This window comes from Artemia franciscana, chromosome 10 (assembly GCF_032884065.1).
Source record: "Artemia franciscana chromosome 10, ASM3288406v1, whole genome shotgun sequence".
In the NCBI taxonomy this organism is placed as follows: domain Eukaryota; kingdom Metazoa; phylum Arthropoda; class Branchiopoda; order Anostraca; family Artemiidae; genus Artemia; species Artemia franciscana.
In genome coordinates this window covers 13,521,021-13,538,950 of record NC_088872.1, presented here as the reverse complement: position 1 = coordinate 13,538,950, position 17,930 = coordinate 13,521,021, and the positions used below count along the sequence as shown (strand labels likewise).

The following is a 17,930-nucleotide window of genomic DNA, read 5'->3' as shown; positions in this document are numbered from 1 at the left end:
AAACCTGTTTTGCTGAAATATTTCAAAAGTATGTCATTAGAAATTCAAGTGCACTTCAAGCCATTGACTTTTCATATCAGTTAAAAAAGGAGGCTAAATAAAAAAAAAAAAAAAAAAAAAAAAAAAGGCACAATTGTTGATTTAGACTTCACAGGCCTACACGGTTTACAAATGTAGATTGTAGCCTATGCTTAAGAATGACAATGGATAACGAAAATAACTATTAATAATAAGTCGTTGTTTGACGCTGAGGCTAGTTTAGCTGCATGAAAATGACACACTTGGTAATTGTCCATTTGGCGTATTTCTGCTGAATTTTACCAGTAAGATTTCGCAGTTCTCACGCAAGTTCAGACATTTTTATTTGACAGCTCAAGCTACATATATTTAAACTGAAGAATGCGTTTTCCTAGGCTATAAATGAAGATAATTTTTAAAGGTAACACTAGTGTAAAATGTCATATTGAAAAAAAGAACTGGGCCCAAACAATCGTGTAAGGAAGTTTCCATACTATAACAACAAAAAAGCTGTGCATTTTTTTTTCAAATAGACCTATAGCCTAATCTTCCCAAAGCTATCCTGACAGGAGTTTCCCCTCTAATGTAGTCTCAAAGTATGTCTAAGCCTTTCAAATATTTTTTTATAATAATAAGGGGTACACATTAGACCAGGGAAGATTTTACTTAGAGGTAGCTTAAATAAGGACACTGAATTATAGACTACTCTGCCAAGAGCGTTGAGTGATTAGCACAGTAAAGATAATATATAGTAACAAAAAGTCCTATACTCTCCATTGAAGATTTTTGACACACACCTAAAACCACCCAAGCTTCATGACCCTATCTTCTTGAAGGAACAAAACAACTGTTTCCAATGGAAAACCAAGCAGACTAGCAAATGAAACTAATGCTCTGATGTATATACTTCTTGATGTATTGCTTAGATGGCCTCTCAAATGGTCAATGTTGGTATTAGCCTACTGGATCAATTGTTTGGGTCATGAAACTATTGTTAATAGATACATTTTGACTTTTTGAACATCTTTTCTCTCTTGCAAAACTACTGCAAACTCACTGTTATTGAGTTATTCCAGCCCAAATATTCTTGTATTTATACATATAGAATTGCAATCATTTCCGTTTTTGTTGATCAGATATTTGAAATTGCAAATTTGGGCTATATATTTGCCCACCTTATCTCGCTGGCAAATGCGATTTAAGGTAATTTAAGGTAATTAGGTGGGTAGAGGTAAAGCATAGTATATATTAAATACATAAACTAACCATTGCTGTATTTAATATATGCTATGCTTTACCCCCCCCCCCTAATGTGCAAATATATAATAATTCAATAATGGTGAGTTTGTGGTAGTTTTGTAAAAGAGAGAAAAGATGTTCAAAAAGTCAAAATGCATTTATTAACAATAGTTTCATGTCCCAAAACAATTGTTCCAGTAATACCAACATTGACCCATCAAATTGCCTAATTATGCACTATGAAATGTGTGTCATGTTTAGAGTTCACTACTGGTAGCCCTTAAAGGCTGCTTCTACTGTGGTGACTAGTAGCCAACCAGTCAATTGCTCATTCAACACTGCTTCCAAATATGCCACTATGATTACTGCAACTCAGTCCCTCCTCCCACTTCTGATTAGCCTAGATGTAGCCTAGCTCTTGGTCTAGCCTAGGTTTATGTGCAATGCATTTCTGTTTTGACTAGGCAAAACACTTATTTCTAATCAAAATTTGATTCATTTGAAATAATGGTAATTTACAAAAAATTGCTGAATTGGCAAAGTTAGGGCTAAGATACAATTGAAATAGCAACCACTCTAATCTAGGCTATTTTTAAGCACTATTAAATGGGTAGTTGAATCATACTACCCTTCTGTTAGGCCATTTGTAAATTTTAGTTCAGTAGAGACTTTTATCACAGTATTCCCTTTTGCAAAAGATGGCCTCTTGTGGAATAAACCCTGTAATAACCTAGCAATACCATTGAGTTCCCTCATTTTATAGAGCATAATGGCTGCTAATATAATAATTCCATCCTGTCCAGACATACATATAGGTAACTCATAAAACTTAGCTGATTTTATTCTTTTTTACTAACAAGCAGTGGTCTATAAGAAATACTACTAGACTACTAGCCTACTGACAGCTTACTGCAACAAAAAGCTGCCTGAGGCCAACAAGCTATGTACACTCCTCCTCCATCCTAGTTTATTCTCTGTACATCCTCCCAAGAAGTTCCAATTTACCTTAGATCCTTCCTCACAAATTTTTCCCAACCCATTTGAGAACAACAGCTTATTGTCTGGCCCTAAATGGTTGGCCAAATTTTCTTTTGGCAATCTGTCATTGCTCATCTACAGAATGTGTTAGATACCTCAAGCTTTCACTCATTATAGCCCTAGGAAGCAGGATAAAACCACACCTTTGTACTGCTTATTCTTTATGAAATATTCAGTCAGACAGGCACCAAAAACAATCCATAGATAATTCCTCTAGAAAACATCCTATCAAATCCTCCTACATCTTTTGGAGCACCCAAGTTTCAGAACCATACTTGACTGTTGTCATCACTGTAGTTTCCAATATTCTAATGTTGGTTCTCTGGCTCATCTTCCCATTCTTCCAAACTTATTTCAACTGTAAGAAAACACACTGGGGTAGTACTATGAAGCAGCAATGTGATGTTTGAAACGTCAACGCTAAATACAATATCAGCAGACTACAATCAGCATATAAATGATTTTGAAGTCCCAAAAATCTACAGAATTGTAGTTACTAGCTACAGATACTTGCCAGCAATCTTGTCTGATGTGAAAATTTAGAAAAAAGCCTAATTGCTAACTTTTATTATTGCTAAACTACCATTAAGACAAAAAGTAAAGAATAAGAAATACAAAGCTAGTAGAAAGGACAAATTGATACTTTAGTGAACAGTCAAACTATTCATCTAATAAGTTAGAATATAATTTTATTTTAAAAATTTCTATCACAGCATGGTTGCCAAATTTAAATTTTACATCAAAGCACTAGTTTATATATCATGTTGAAAGAACTTGACCTTCATGTCAGACACAATTCCTTGTACAAAGTACATAAAAAAAGAGTCAACACTTAATTGAAATGTCAAAAACAAAAAATAAATAGATAACAGCAAAAGTAATGGCTAAATTTCATGTTATTATACAGCTTAGCAAAACTTGGAACAAAGCTCTTGCAATATCTTTTATATTTATTGGGGAGTCAGTTTGGGGACTTTTTGGGATTTTATACAGGATGGTCTTATATACAGGATACAGGCAGGATAGTTGGGTTTGAGGATGATGGAATGTAATTGGGGAACAGACATGGTGTTGGTACCAAAACAAAGGAACAGGAAGTTCCTTCTCTTGGCCAATGTAATGAGCTTGAACTTATCTAGTGGATAATGATATGGAATCTCCCCTTCACCATTTAAGATTCTAAGTGCTCATTTTTGGGAATTTTCAATCATATAGATAGGCTCTGAAGAAAGACCAAAATGCCACACTGGACAAGCAAACTTGAGTATTGGCAGAATAAAGAACTATAAAGTCAGAGAAGGTCCTTAGGAGGGCAAGAAAGTTTTAGAGGAAAACGAAATGGGAAGCTTGTTTGAGGATGTCTTGAACATGGACATCCCAATTCAAGTCAGCAGTAATTGTCACCCCAAGCTTCTTTGACAAAGAAGCCTCCTGTGTGACATTGCCAAGTAATGTCATAATTGAGCTTTTAATGTTTTGTCAGCAAACCTCAAGTGCAGACAATTCATCAACATACTTCCATTGCTCTGTGTGGTCAGTCATGAGGCTATTAACCATTATAAGGAATAAAATTGGACCCATCAGAGTTCCCTGGGGCACCCCACAGAAGATAGGAAGGGGATCAGAATAAACATTTTTATATTTAAGCACTTGAGAACAATTTGTTAAAAAGGAGACAACAATTTTAACTAGAAAAGGACTCACTTGAAACTCTGTCAGCAGTTTATTTACAAGGATATTGGGGTCAATTAGGTCTAATGCTTTTTGGAGATCAATTGATAAAATATTCAACCAAGTATCACGGTTTTCAAGTTTTTTAAGAATGGTGTCAAGAAGACTAACAAGGTAGTGTGAAGTAGGTGTCTCCTTCAGGTTTTCAAATTGCTGTAAGTCAATAAGTTCAAGAATCTCTGCCTTTGACCAATTAACTAAAAAAAACCCTTGTACATTTTTGAAAAAATTGGGGTTAAGGTGATTGGCTGTACTCCAGTAAAATTGTTCATGCCTCCCTTCTGTTGTATTGGAGTAATATAGCCCAGCTTCCAGCATGATGGATAACATCTGAAATTACTAATATCACTAAAAATACTATCAAGGAGTATTGATAGTTTATCAAAGAATTTTTTTATTAGATCAATTGGGATATCAACAAGACAAATACTATTTTTTTTTCAGTTTCTATATTTTTTCTATTATTTGCTTCTCTGACTGGGATTTTTATGTTTGGGAGTTTCAGGGATTAGTTAGTTTTCCAAGAGAGGGGGAATGTTTGCACAATGCTTGCTAGCTAGCTAGGTGTTTATTAAGCTCATTGGCTGTCTGTTCAGGCTTTTCATCCAGAAGAAAATTAAGGTTCTTGCACAAGTGACCCCCTATTTCTTTCACTTTCTTAAACCATTGCTGTGGTTTGTTCTGTTTTAAGTAATTTAGTTTATTCTTACCATAACAAGAAGCAGGGCGATCTATCTCTTTCTTTTTTTTTGTTTATGGAGGGTTAAGGCTTCCTCTTTCTTTCCGAGGTGAAAAAGTTTTAGTTTCAAATGAATTGGTCCTTTTATTTTTTCATTAATGTAAGGTTTATATGAGGAACATACCTTCTTGTCAACCTATGGGAAACAATTTTGGTAATTTGTCGTTAATTTTGTTTGAAACAAACTAACCTTTGAATTAAGATTTACACACAACAAAACATCATCCTAACTCAGACGTAATCCAAGATCCAAGATCAACAATATGTTGACTTGTTATTGGCCAGTACAAAAATTCAGAAATGGAGTAATTTCTTTTAGAAAATAGCAGTGGTTTCAAATCTAGCATGAAATGATAGCTACCACAGAGGAGGTGGGGTTAGTTGGAGTATTGTAAAAGGTTTTAAGGTTGGTGCATCTAACATCCAAACTGGTTCCATCTTCTGTAATAGAGAAATCAACAATTTGCTTAAGCTTCTGATCTTTGCGCAGATGATTATGATTTTAGTCTGTTTGCGTCTCCTGCTGTAAAGATGCCAGTATTGTCATGAAAATTACAGAGAGAACAAGCATTCTGTCCAGGTGAATAATAAAATGAGCAAATTATTAAATTAGTATGGCATAATGATACAATATATCTTGTATGGCATAATGATACAATATGTATTTTTATATGGTGAATCTGTATTTAGATAAGCCTTGTCTTTATAGCACTTAGCATAAATAAGTTCTTAGACCACACTGCATCCTTGATTTTACTTGTTTTTTTCAGGGTGGTGGGGGATCAAATATTTCCTTCTTGTCAGGCATTAAGAATTTCTTACATTTGTTTGAAATTCATTAAAAGTTACTTCCAAATGTTGTTCAAATAAGACCCACTAGGCAGTCCATCTATGACAAATATTTGTAAAATTTATGCAGTGTTTCATCTTTTGGTACTTGTTTGATATATGCCCTACCTAATACTCTTCTTATATGTTTCTCTGACACTCAATCCTAATGAAATATACCAAAGTAAGATAAAGAAATAACACTTTAGAAACAAATTTGGGCTCAATATTTGCACATTGGGGGGTAAAGTATAGCAGGGCTGCATGGCTAATATGTTAGGTACAATTATTCTGCATATTATGTAGTAAGAATTGTTGTCTAACTTCACACTGTCCAAATAATTTACCCCCATTCTCCCCATATGTGCAAATATATAGCTCAAATTATATATTTTCCATCTATTCTGTCACTTCTCATTGTCTTCTCTCATGCTAAGCTGAAAGAAACTAACAAAAAAAACGATTTCTATTATGTGCCAATGAATGAACAACTTAAGCGGTAGGGCGTTTATCATACAAGTACCTATCTTTCTTCATCAAAATCTGGCTTATCCATCTTATCATTTCTTTTATTATATTTATTTATTTACTTATTAATACCAAATACGGTAAGCTTTTAAGCTTGTCGCACTAAACATAATAAAAAGAAGTTATGACAATCCTGACAACATAATACACACATACAAATCTATGAAAAATAACAACTACAACAAACACTGACAAATAATACTATAAATGAATATTTATAATATTCATTATGAATTATATTCCTAGAAAGCGGGATTGAACTGAATATCTTGTTCAACATATTGCTTGATATATTTTAGTCAAATGAGCCCCCAAAACTATCATAAGATAATTCATCTGGAAGGCATTTAACAAATCTTCCTCAGCCTTTTGAAATGCCCACATTTCCATGCTTGACCACTTTTCTAACAATTTCTTCTAATATTACAGTCACAGTTTAAGAATTCATTTTTAATGCATCAATACTCTATTAACAATACTTCCAGGTGAAGCAAAGAAATCCATTTCATCAACTTTCTTGTTGCCTAACATCAACTTTCCATCCTCATTTATTACTAGTCTGAGTAAATTAGTCTTCTTAACATTGATTGTCAAACTTAATCTTGAACCCTCACGACCTTTAAAAATTCATCAATTTTGGATACATTGTTGTATCCAATCAAGGTTAAAGGTTTCTCTTCCATCAAGGTTAAAGCATATAGTTTTATGTCGAACTGTTTGTGGGGAGTTCCTGTTGATTTCACATCTTTAGTCTATCAACGTCATAACTATCTGGAAGGTATCTACTCTTCCTAAATCTCAGCTACGAATTAACTCCAAGACACTGCTAGATGGTGATCTTCACTTTTAACAACAATATCAGTACTCCTATCAATTGGGCCAGTAAATAATAACAAACATTGTTTTAACCAGTGCCAATAGATTGAAGCTTTATAACAAAAGCTGGTATTGCAGTTCTCTGATTGTTGTTTTCAAAAGCCGCCTGTGAATGCTATATTCTATGCTGGATGTCATTGTGTAAATATCCTGCACTTCAGAGGTTTCCTCAGAAAAATTTTCAACCTGCTTCTTGTTTTACTTGGTTTGTAACTAGAAAGAAAGATCCATGTAGTCTATTGGCATGAGCTAATGGTATGCCGGCTGTATCTGAGATGACCTGCTTGAGGCTGTAAGTCAGGAGAAGAACCTGGGGGTTATCGTTGATGAAGAATTCAAGTTTTATGGACAGGCTGAAGCTGCTAAAGCAAGCTAAGCCCTAGGGCTCATAAAACGAACGTATATCACCAGGAAGCCGTGGGTGGTCAAGTAGCTGTACAAAGCTGATTCTATGTACACATCTGGAATTTGGAATGACCCTGGTGTCTCCCCAGTATAAAAATGGACGTTAGAGCACTCGATAATGTTCAAAGACGAGCAACCAAGCTCATACCGGCTTTGCCAGAACAATCGCATGAGGAGTGCCTTGTGTTCCTCAAACTGCTTTCCCTAGTCTTTCAAAGAAAGAGGGGAGATGCAGTCGCTACTGGCAATCTTCTCGGAAACGAATTCTCAAGTTTTCTCCTCGTCCCTCGCAAGTACGACAAGAGATAACACAAAGGAGCTGCAAGCTCCCGTCACCATCGACGTGAGGGCAGGTACTTCTTCTTTGTACGCGCCGGCCCTCACTGAAGCAGACTCTCCGAAGCCACTGTCCATTTCCAGACTGTATGTGCGTTCAAGAAAGGAGTTGATCGTGACTGATCCAACGCATAGTGCTGCCTAGCCTGGGACGCCAAACTGTAGTCATGTCTCACCACTAACGAAGTGTTCCACAGGAGGATCATCACCACCTTATCTTGCTGGACATGCGATCTAAGGTAATGAGTTTATCCTTTGTCTGCTAATTTTGAACCTGATAAGACCTGCCCATGCCACCACATTTTCAAGCATAGATTGGGCTTCCTCCTTGGTTGGTACGATGCTGACACCATCAGCGTAATCGTGGCTGACCGTTGAAATGTTCTGTCCAATTCCAGATGGGAAGGTAGGGTATTCTAAAGTACCAAATATATAAATTAGTTGAATAGGCCTGAAAAGATGACTCAGGCCTATTTTACTCTGAACTCAACTAAGAAATAGTTGTCCCTTTACCATAATTTCGCACTCAACTTGTTTATTAATTATAGCATACATTAATGAGACAAAATTAAGCAACGATCTATTATTCTTGAGAATTGTCTGTAGTGTCACTTTTTACCAATCATTGTTGACTACTTATTCACAATTTATACTTGCTTTGAGTTAACTAGTTTATCACGTAGTAAACTACATTTATCGTTTCTGCACCCAGACATCCATAACTTGGACTTTTTTTTGCACTGCACTGAAATCGATAATATCCCTAACTTTCTTCTGAAATGTTGGTAATGGAGAAGGAGGGCTATTAGTCCAGGGTGAAATTGATAATTCTTGCCTGATGTAGTTCAAAGAAGGCACAAGTATGCCTAACTTCCTGCTAAAATGTTGGTAAGGGAGGAGGAGTGGTATAGAGGTTCCCTGGGCCAATTTTGTAATTCCAATCACATATATTTAAATTCATCACGTGATTCCAGCTTAAACTAAGCCCAAAAAAGTTTTTCTGTTTCTTTTGCTGCAATTTTAAAACTTTCTCAAATGGATGTCAATTGGAGGGGGGCAAGGAAACCCCCCCGCCAGTGGAAGTACATAACAGGTATAAAAGACCTTTAGGCACTTTCATTACAAAAAAAACGGATTGCCCCACCCCCAAATTTTGGCAATATACCCTTTTCTATGTCTTAATTTTAAAATATGGTTACCCCCACCCTCTACCACATTTTTGTGAATTAGAACAACTGCTTTCCAAGAGATAATTCCCTTTTCTCTCAGTGAAAAAATATGTTCCTAACGTATTTTTATGATATTTTGATATATCTTATGATAATCAAATTATTTGTTAAATCTGATCAGAAACCATATGAAATGCTTGGTCCGCGTCGCTCCCTCCAATTAAAAAGTACTTTTGGTATTTTTTGCTTACAATTTCTATTTTTGTCTCCAATTTTTTCACTGAAATTCCATCCTGTTTTCCCAGAAATCCAGCAATCTTCTCCAGATTTTCAAAATCGAAAGTGGAGGCAGTGATTTGAGTTTTTATGCCTCATCCAGGGCAATATATTGTCCTGTGGTAGCGCAGTGGGTCTGATCTCAGCTGTGTAATGCGGGAACCAGAGTCTAAATTCATCTGTAGGATCCCACCAGGGGCGTAATTTGCCATGAGGCAGGGAGAAACTGCCCGTTCTGGACCTTGATTTGTCCCCACCCCCAGACCTGAGTTCCCCCCCCCCCCCCCGACCTGAGTTTGCCCCTCCCCAGCTGAGTTTAAATTTCTTCAAAAATCTTGTAAAAACTAACATAAACCTGCATAATTCAAGGATCAATAGAAACGGATCAGTTTTCTTCAGTATATATTTACTTTTATAGTACTATACAGTATCTTTATAGTGCTTTTATAGTACTATATAGTACTTTCATGGTACCAAATACCTCATTTTTCAGTTTTTACCATCATTTTGACTTTATTTGGAAAAATCGGCTTCAACTCTAACCCTCCCCCCCAGGATTTTGACGAAATTACGCCGCTGGATCACGCTTTAGGACCGACACAGGGATCTTAGTAGCCAAGAAGCATTGTTAAAACAATGCCCATATGTTTAAGTTTTGATTACGTTACTTTTTATTCAAATTATGCCTTCAATATTCTTTTTACATGCATTTATTTTTTTTCGCCACCTCCTCAAAAAATGTTTTATTTTTCGAGTGGCCATTAAATTTGTAGTTGCTGTTTAATTGCTCTCTCTCTTATAAAAATGGATGTGAAAATAAGATCAAATAAAAAAAATTCTTAAATCCTCTTTCTAATTCAGTGTTGAAGTTAACACTCAATAACAAAAAGAATGCCTTGTGCATGTCCAATACATTTGAAAATGTATTTGCACAGAGAAACTTTGAGCTTGTTTGTAAAAAATATTGCGTCTTAAGTATTTTTTGTTCTTCTAAGAAAAACTATTGGGGTTTGTGTCCTTTTTACCAGCTCAAATTTGAGCAACAACGGGTAAATACAACAACGTGTAAAAGAGCGTTTTCGTGATTCCCTTTTTTATATACGGCTAAGGAATGATGTGATTGCCTCAATAACACGCAAGTATAGAGCATTGATTTTTCTTTTTCCTTTGATGTTCGCATAAGTAATATGGTCAGTTTAATGATTTGTGAATTCACTAATTACCTTCTAGAAGATTAATGGTGGCTTTTTAGTCATGATCTCGTGAAAAAATTTTCGACCGGAAAAATCGTCCACGTTCACTTGCAGTATTATTCCATTTTCTGCTGGTCTAAATAAATTGTAGTAAAACAAATTATAAGAAAAAAAAATCAAATTTTTCAACTGAAAGTAAGACGCAAAATTAAAATTGAAAATGAACAGAAATTAATCTGTTTCTGAGGGGGATGCCCCATCCTCAGTTTCTCAATCTTTACGCTAAAGTTTTTTTAGTATTTCAAAAAGCTTCCAATTCTAACTAACGGTTAATGTGTTTCATGAGTCGTTCTTAAGGAATTGAGACAACAAGTCAAACTTAAGCGTGAAGAGTGAGCTATTGAGTATGGGACCCCCCATACACACACACACAAACAGAAAAAACCCCAGACAATTTACTCGGAACATCTCCACGTGTAAAATTGAGCTGCTAAAGGGAAAGTAAGATAAATAAAATAATTTCGTGCAGGGATTCTGGCAAATTCAACCTGTGTAAAATTTCCGTGAAAGGTTCAATCCCAGAAACTTTCCTCCCCATAGAAAATTCATTTCATAGTAAATCCCTCTTCCGCTGCAGAAATACCCCTATAGAAATCCCCCTCCACCCGGAAAACGTCTTTGTACATAATACTATATGTAAACGATTGGCAAATCTTGTAACTTACAGCCCTTTCCACAGGGGCCGTGGGGATCATGCCCTCCCCATAGGCATAGTTAATGGATGCTTCTGCTATGCTGAACAAAATGGTTATCTCAATTTTGATCGGATGACTTTTGATGAAAGGGGGCAGGAGGGGGGTTAGTTCTGCTCTAATCTTGTTGGTCACTGAAAAGTGAACCAGAACTTTTATTTTTCGTTTGAATGAACCTTTGTTCGATCTTCTAGAACCATTGTTTTGATACGCTCACCCCTGGAAAAAAAAATCAAAACGCATCTTTGATTTTCTTCTTTTTTTTCGGGACCCCCCCCCCTCCCCCTCCACAAAATTCCACATTTTTCAGATGGGTGTTTGAAACCTCTACAGTGTGGTTATCTGGTATACTGAATTTGCTGCTGCTATTTTCATAAAGGTTCCTTTACTTTTTGGGGATGTTTCCCCCTTTTTCAAAAAATACTCAAATTTTCGCAGGCTTGTAGCTTTTGATGGCCGAAATTAAACAAAATGATTTTTATATATATTTGGAATCAAAATAAAAAGCCAATTCTTTTTATGTATGTATTGTTGTCAAAATTCCGTTTTTCGGGTTTTGGCTACTATTGTGCCAAGTCGCTCTTCATTTACAGTTTGTTAGTGCAAACTATTTGAAAGAAAAGAAGCCCGAAACAAACAAAAATGTACAGATGAGAAAAAAACAAGTAAAATTAAATTCTAGCCTCAGAAATCCATGTGCTAAGTCTTTTTGAGCCTTAAGCCACCTCGAGATTTTCCCCTTACTGTATCTGTTCTTACCTCCCCCCCAAGTACCTTCCTTCAAATTTATAACTATAAATCTTGTTTCTGTAAGAGCCATAAATCTTCGAAGTGTCATCATTTCTATTTACTTGTTTATGGTAGCAAAAATTTCGTTAAAACAACGAATCAAACAGTTCGTGGTAACGAACTGTAGTAAGGAGCAACCCGGCTCAATAGTAACCAAAACTCTAAAAAATGGAATTTTGGTACCAATAGCTACATCAAAAGAATCGCATTTTAATGCTGATTTTAAATATATAAGTTTCATCAAGTTTAGCCTTACCCATCAAAAGTTACGAGCCTGAGAAAATTTGCGTTATTTTAGAAAATAGGGGGAAACACCCCCTAAAAGTCATAGAATATTAACGAAAATCACACCATCAGATTCAGCGTATCAGAGAACATTACTGTAGAAGTTTCAAGCTCCTATCTACAAAAATGTGGAATTTTATATTTTTTGCCAGAAGGCAGATCACGGATGCGTGTTTATTGTGTTGCGAGAGCAACACTTTGGTTTTGTCTCGTTTTTTTTTTCTATGCCGTCTATCTCAGCTTATTCCTGGAAACTGGTAAGGGTCTAACCTGTGCGGTTTTTACGGAAAGTGTGGACTTCAGGCCGGATTGATGAATATGACATTACATTTTGGAAAGCTCCGTAGAACTCTTGCCTGGGGCCAAAAAGGATGGTTTTTGCTTGTCCTCGAGCCAGAGCCTATGGTGTGCGAAGTGAAGTGGAGTTGTATAGCCTATGTCAGAAAGGAGTATCTGAAGTTGTGCAGCCAAGCTTTTGTTTCATCAAATCATGTTTCTGCTTTCGAGTGGAAAGCTCCGTTCTAGCAGGCAAGCAGGCAGGCACCAATTTCAAATTGAAGATGGACTAAAATTTATAAGTTTTAAATATATGCGGCAGTTCCCCGGCCCCACAGCCAATATATCTTCTTTGAGGGATAAATAGAAAAATTTACAGAAACAAAAAAGTGCGATTTTCCCACGGCTACGAAAGTGCTGCCATCTATTGTTTCTACCCATTTCTGTTCGTGATTTCAGCTGACTTTACCATTCTTTTTTTTGTACTTGGGATTGCAATAGAGAAATGGTATGAGATGAGCCTCTTAAACTTTAAAAGTTCTCTCATTGCTAATGAAATTAGAGCTCATCCTTTGCTCCTTTTTAAGTGGTGGTGTTAGAAAGTTGGCCTCCGGCAAAAAAGTCAACTTTTGAAATAAGACAGATATAATTTTTTTTTCAACGTCAATCTAGCTTATAATCATCTTTGGCAATGAGGGGTTTGCAACTTTTGCTGATTGGTGTACCTATTATCTGTTTCTGGTGTAATTGATGGTAAGAACAACTTGGTTCCCGATTCTAAGACATGTAGGGTAGTTGTAAGTAATAATCAGCTGTTACGCTACAATGATCTTCAGTGACGAGGGGTTTGCAACTTTTGCTAGTTGGTGTACCCAATATTTGTTTCCGGTAAACTTGATGTATATCACGGGAGAGGGACTTGTAAGTAAGAATCGGTTGCTAGAGGAGGCTCATGAAGGGCTACAAATTTGTGTAAATTGGTACACATCTATGGTCTTTTGATCCTGAAAAGTTACAGATAGCTTTATAATACCAAGATTATATAAGATAATGTTCCAAGTTTCCATCGGTCACGATGTCTACGATTGAAAAGGATAAAGTTCAACTGGCTGCAAACTCAATTTAGTCCCTTCTTCCGATATTCTTTTGCTGTTGTTTTTTCAACGCTGAAGAATTTGATCATGTGATTACTGATTGTGTTCTGCTTTGAATATGCCGTTTTGAATGCTTTGATAGTTTTGACAACTTCAGCATTTAACCGATAGTGAAGAAACAAAACCAAAGTGTTGCTCTCACAACACTTTAATCGGCGAAGCCGGACAAAGGTTGCCGCAACACTTCACGTTGCCCAGGCAACGTAGGTCTAGTTTGTTTGTTTGTTTTTTTCCCCAGGGATGATTGTATCGACCCAGTTGTCCTAGAATGTTGCGAGAGGGCTCATTCTAACAGAAATGAAAAGCTCTAGTGCCCTTTTTAAGTGACCAAAAAAATTGGAGGGCACCTAGGCCCCCTCCCACGCTAACTATTTTCCCAAATTCAACGGATCAAAATTCTGAGATAGCCATTTTATTCAGCGTAGTCGAAAAACCTTATAACTATGTCTTTGGGGACGACTTACTCCCCCACAGTCCCCGCGGGAGGGGTTACAAGTTCAAAACTTTGACCAGTGCTTACATATAGTAATGGTTATTGAGAAGTGTACAGGCGTTTTCAGGAGGATTTTTTGGTTGGAGGCAAGGGTTGAGAAGAGGGGGATATGCTGGGGGAACTTTCCATCGAGGAATTTGTCATGGGGGAAGAAAATTTCCATGAAGGGAGCGCAGGATTTACTAGCATTACTTAAAAAAAAACAATGAAAAAATAAATATGAAAAAGTTTTTTTCAGCTGGAAGTAAGCAGCAGCATTAAAACTTAAAACGAACAGAAATTATTATCCATATAAGGGGCTCACCTCCTCCTAATACCTCGCTCTTTACGCTAAAGTATTTTTAGTAATTTCAACTATTTATTCTGCGGCTTTTGTGATTCAGGGGTCATTCTTAATGAATTGGGACAAAATTTAAGCTTTAGTGTAAAGAGCGAGGTACTGACGAGGGGGCGAACCCCCTCATATATGTAATAAGAACATGAGAATACAAAAGTTCTTTACGTAAGCTAATTTATAAGTTACGTATATCTTTTACTTATAAAAAGATTCGTAAAAAATTAAAAGTTCTAGTTGCCTTTTTAATTAACCGAAAATCGGAGGGCAACTAGGCTTCCTCCCCCGCTCTTTTTTTCTCAAATCATTCGATCAAAATTATGAGAAAGCCATTTAGCCAAAAAAATAAATATACAAATTTCGTTTTAATTATTCCTCTGCGGAGAGCCAAATTAAAACATGCATTGATTCAAAAACGTTCAGAAATTAAATAAAAAAAAAACAAGTTTTTTTTAAATGAAAGTAAGGAGCGACATTAAAACTTAAAACGAACAGAAATTACTCCGTATATGAAAGGGGCTTTTCCTTCTCAACGCCCCGCTCTTTATGCTATAGTTTTTTACTGTTTTAAAATATAGAGTTAAGAGAAAGAGTCAAACTTTAGCGTAAAGAGCGGGGCGTTGAGAAGGAAAAGCCCCTTTCATATACGGAGTAATTTCTGTTTGTTTTAAGTTTTAATGTCGCTCCTTACTTTCATTTAAAAAAACTTGCTTTTTTTTATTTTATTTTGACAAAACCAGGTAAGTATGTGTAAAATTACGCGGTACACACCCTTAATTTTGAAATTTGTTACTGGTCAGCAAAAACAGTATTTCCTTCTTTGGATTTTAAGCTTTGTGTATTTAAGGATGTCGATCCCAAAACCGCAAACGTAGAAGTCCTAACAAGTGTGTATTATCAGTGATGAAATAAACTCAATTTTTGTGAAAATTTGCAGCCTATGTATTTTAGGATTTCCAGTGCCTATAAGAGAGAAAGGTTTTTGGGTGTTCCTGAGACAGTATCATTTTTTCTTTTTCCTGTGCCTGAACCTGAAGGCAAGCGATTATTTCTGAGAGATTCTATAGAGTCAATTAGGTTTTAGGAAAGGGTGAAGAATTTTGTAGGTAGATTGGTAAGTTTACCCCATTGTTGTCTCGCGAGTGGGAGGATAAATTTGAAAGTTTTGCAAGGGGACTTGAAATTTTGCGTTTGGGGGAAGGGGATGAAATTTTTTTTTATCCTCGCGACGAAGTATCCGCCACATTTTCTTTCTCCTTTTATATCTGTCGTCCTACAGGTTTTTGGAGTTTATTGATGAATGTTTATTCTTTTTTCATGTTTTTATGGCACTTGGTATTAACCAAGTGACATATAGCAGTCGCCAATTCTGTCGGTCTGTCGGTCTGTCTGTCGGTCTGTCTGTCGGTCTGTCTGTCGGTCTGTCTGTCGGTCCCGGTTTTGCTACTTTAGGCACTTCCAGGTAAGCTAGGACGATGAAATTTGGCAAGCGTATCAGGGACCGGACCAGATTAAATTAGAAATAGTCGTTTTCCCGATTTGACCATCTGGGGGGGAGTGGGGGCCCGGTTAATTCGCAAAAAATAGAAAAAATGAAGTATTTTTAACTTATCAGCGGGTATTTGGATCTTAATGAAATTTGATGTTTGGAATGATATTGTGTCTTAGAGCTCTTATTTTTAATCCCGACCGGATCTGATGACATTGGGGGGAGTTGGAGGGGGAAAACCTAAAGTCCCGGTTTTGCTACTTTAGGCACTTCCAGGTAAGCTAGGACGATGAAATTTGGCAAGCGTATCAGGGACCGGACCAGATTAAATTAGAAATAGTCGTTTTCCCGATTTGACCATCTGGGGGGGGGGAGAAGGGGCCGGTTAATTCGGAAAAATAGAAAAAATGAAGTATTTTTAACTTATGAGCGGGTGATTGGATCTTAATGAAATTTGATGTTTGGAATGATATTGTGTCTCAGAGCTCTTATTTTAAATCCCGACTGGGTCTGATGACATTGGGGGGAGTTGGAGGGGGGAAACCTAAAATCTTGGAAAACACTTAGAGTAGAGGGATCGGGATGAAACTTGATGGGAAAAATAAGCGCAAGTCCCAGATACATGATTGACATAATCGGAACTTATTTGCTCTCTTTGGGGTAGTTGGGAGGGGGGGAGTAAGTCTTAAAAATTAGAAAAATGAGGTATTTTCAACTTACGAACGGGTGATCGGATCTCAATGAAATTTGATGTTTAGAAGGATATCGTGTCTTAGAGCTCTTATTTTAAATCCCGACCGGATCTGGTGATGGGGGCGGGGAGTTGGGAGGGGGAAACCTAAAACTTGGAAAACACTTAGAGTGGAGGGATCGGGATGAAACATGGTGGGAAAAATAAACACAAGTCCTAGATAGATGATTGACATAAACGGAACGGATCCGCTCTCTTTTGGGTAGTTGGGGGGGGGGGGGTTAATTCTGAAAAATTAGAAAAAATGAGGTATTTTTAACTTACGAATGGGTGATTGGATCTCCATGAAATTTGATTTTTAGAAGGATATCGTGGCTCAAAGCTCTTATTTTAAATCCTGACCGGATCTGGTGACATTGGGGGAAGTTTGGGGTGGGGAGACCTAAAATGATGGGAAACCCTTAGATTGGAAGGATTGGGATGAAACTTGGTTGGAAAAATAAGCAAAAGTCTTGCATACGTAATTTACATAATTGGAACGGATCCGCTCAATTGCGGGGGGGGGGGGGGGTAATTCTGAAAAATAAGAAAAATAACGTATTTTTAACTTACGAAGGAGTGATCGGATCTTCATGAAACTTCATATTTAGAAGGACCTCGTAACTCTGATATCTTATTTTAAATCTCAACCGGATCAAACGTAATTGGGGGGGGGGACAGTTGGGGGGACCGGAAATCTTAGAAAATACTTAAAGCGGTGAGATCAGGATGAAACTGGATGGGAAGAATAGAAACCTGTCTAAGATACGTGACTGACATAACTGGACCGGATCTGCTCTCTTTGGTGGAATTGGGAGGGGGGAGGTAATTTTGAAAATTGAGGTATTTGTAACTTACGAAAGGGTGACCAGATCTTAATGAAATTTGATATTTAGAAGGATCTTGTGCTATAAAGTTTAACTTTAGGTTCTGACCTTCTCACAAGTGCCAAATGAGCTCTTGGCTCTTCCGACCTCGTCCAAATGAGCTCTTGGCTCTTCCGACCTCGTACCATATGAGCTCTCGGCTCTTCCGACCTCGTCACAAGTGCCATATGAGCTCTTAGCTCTTGTTTATTTTGTTTTTGCTTCTGCTTTTCATGTAGTTGTACATCGATTTGACAGAAATTTATAAATTAATACTTTAATAGTTATTTCAGTAATAACCACTTAATTTCGTGACACTTAGGGCTAGAAGCAATGCTTTAGGCTATATATGCTACATCCTAATACAAATCTATCTCAAAATTGAT

At 36.7% G+C, this 17,930-nt stretch overlaps 1 protein-coding gene across 2 annotated transcripts in view; it reads left to right on the top strand.

Annotated features, from left to right (window-relative positions):
* Positions 1-368: 368 nt before the first annotated feature.
* Positions 369-17,930, top strand: part of LOC136031809 (uncharacterized) — a 135,644-nt gene continuing 118,082 nt past the window's right edge. For both annotated transcript variants that reach the window (XM_065711624.1, XM_065711621.1), the window contains exon 1: positions 369-439. The gene's annotated coding sequence lies outside the window, so the exon portion shown is untranslated. The remainder of the gene's footprint in view (positions 440-17,930) is intronic.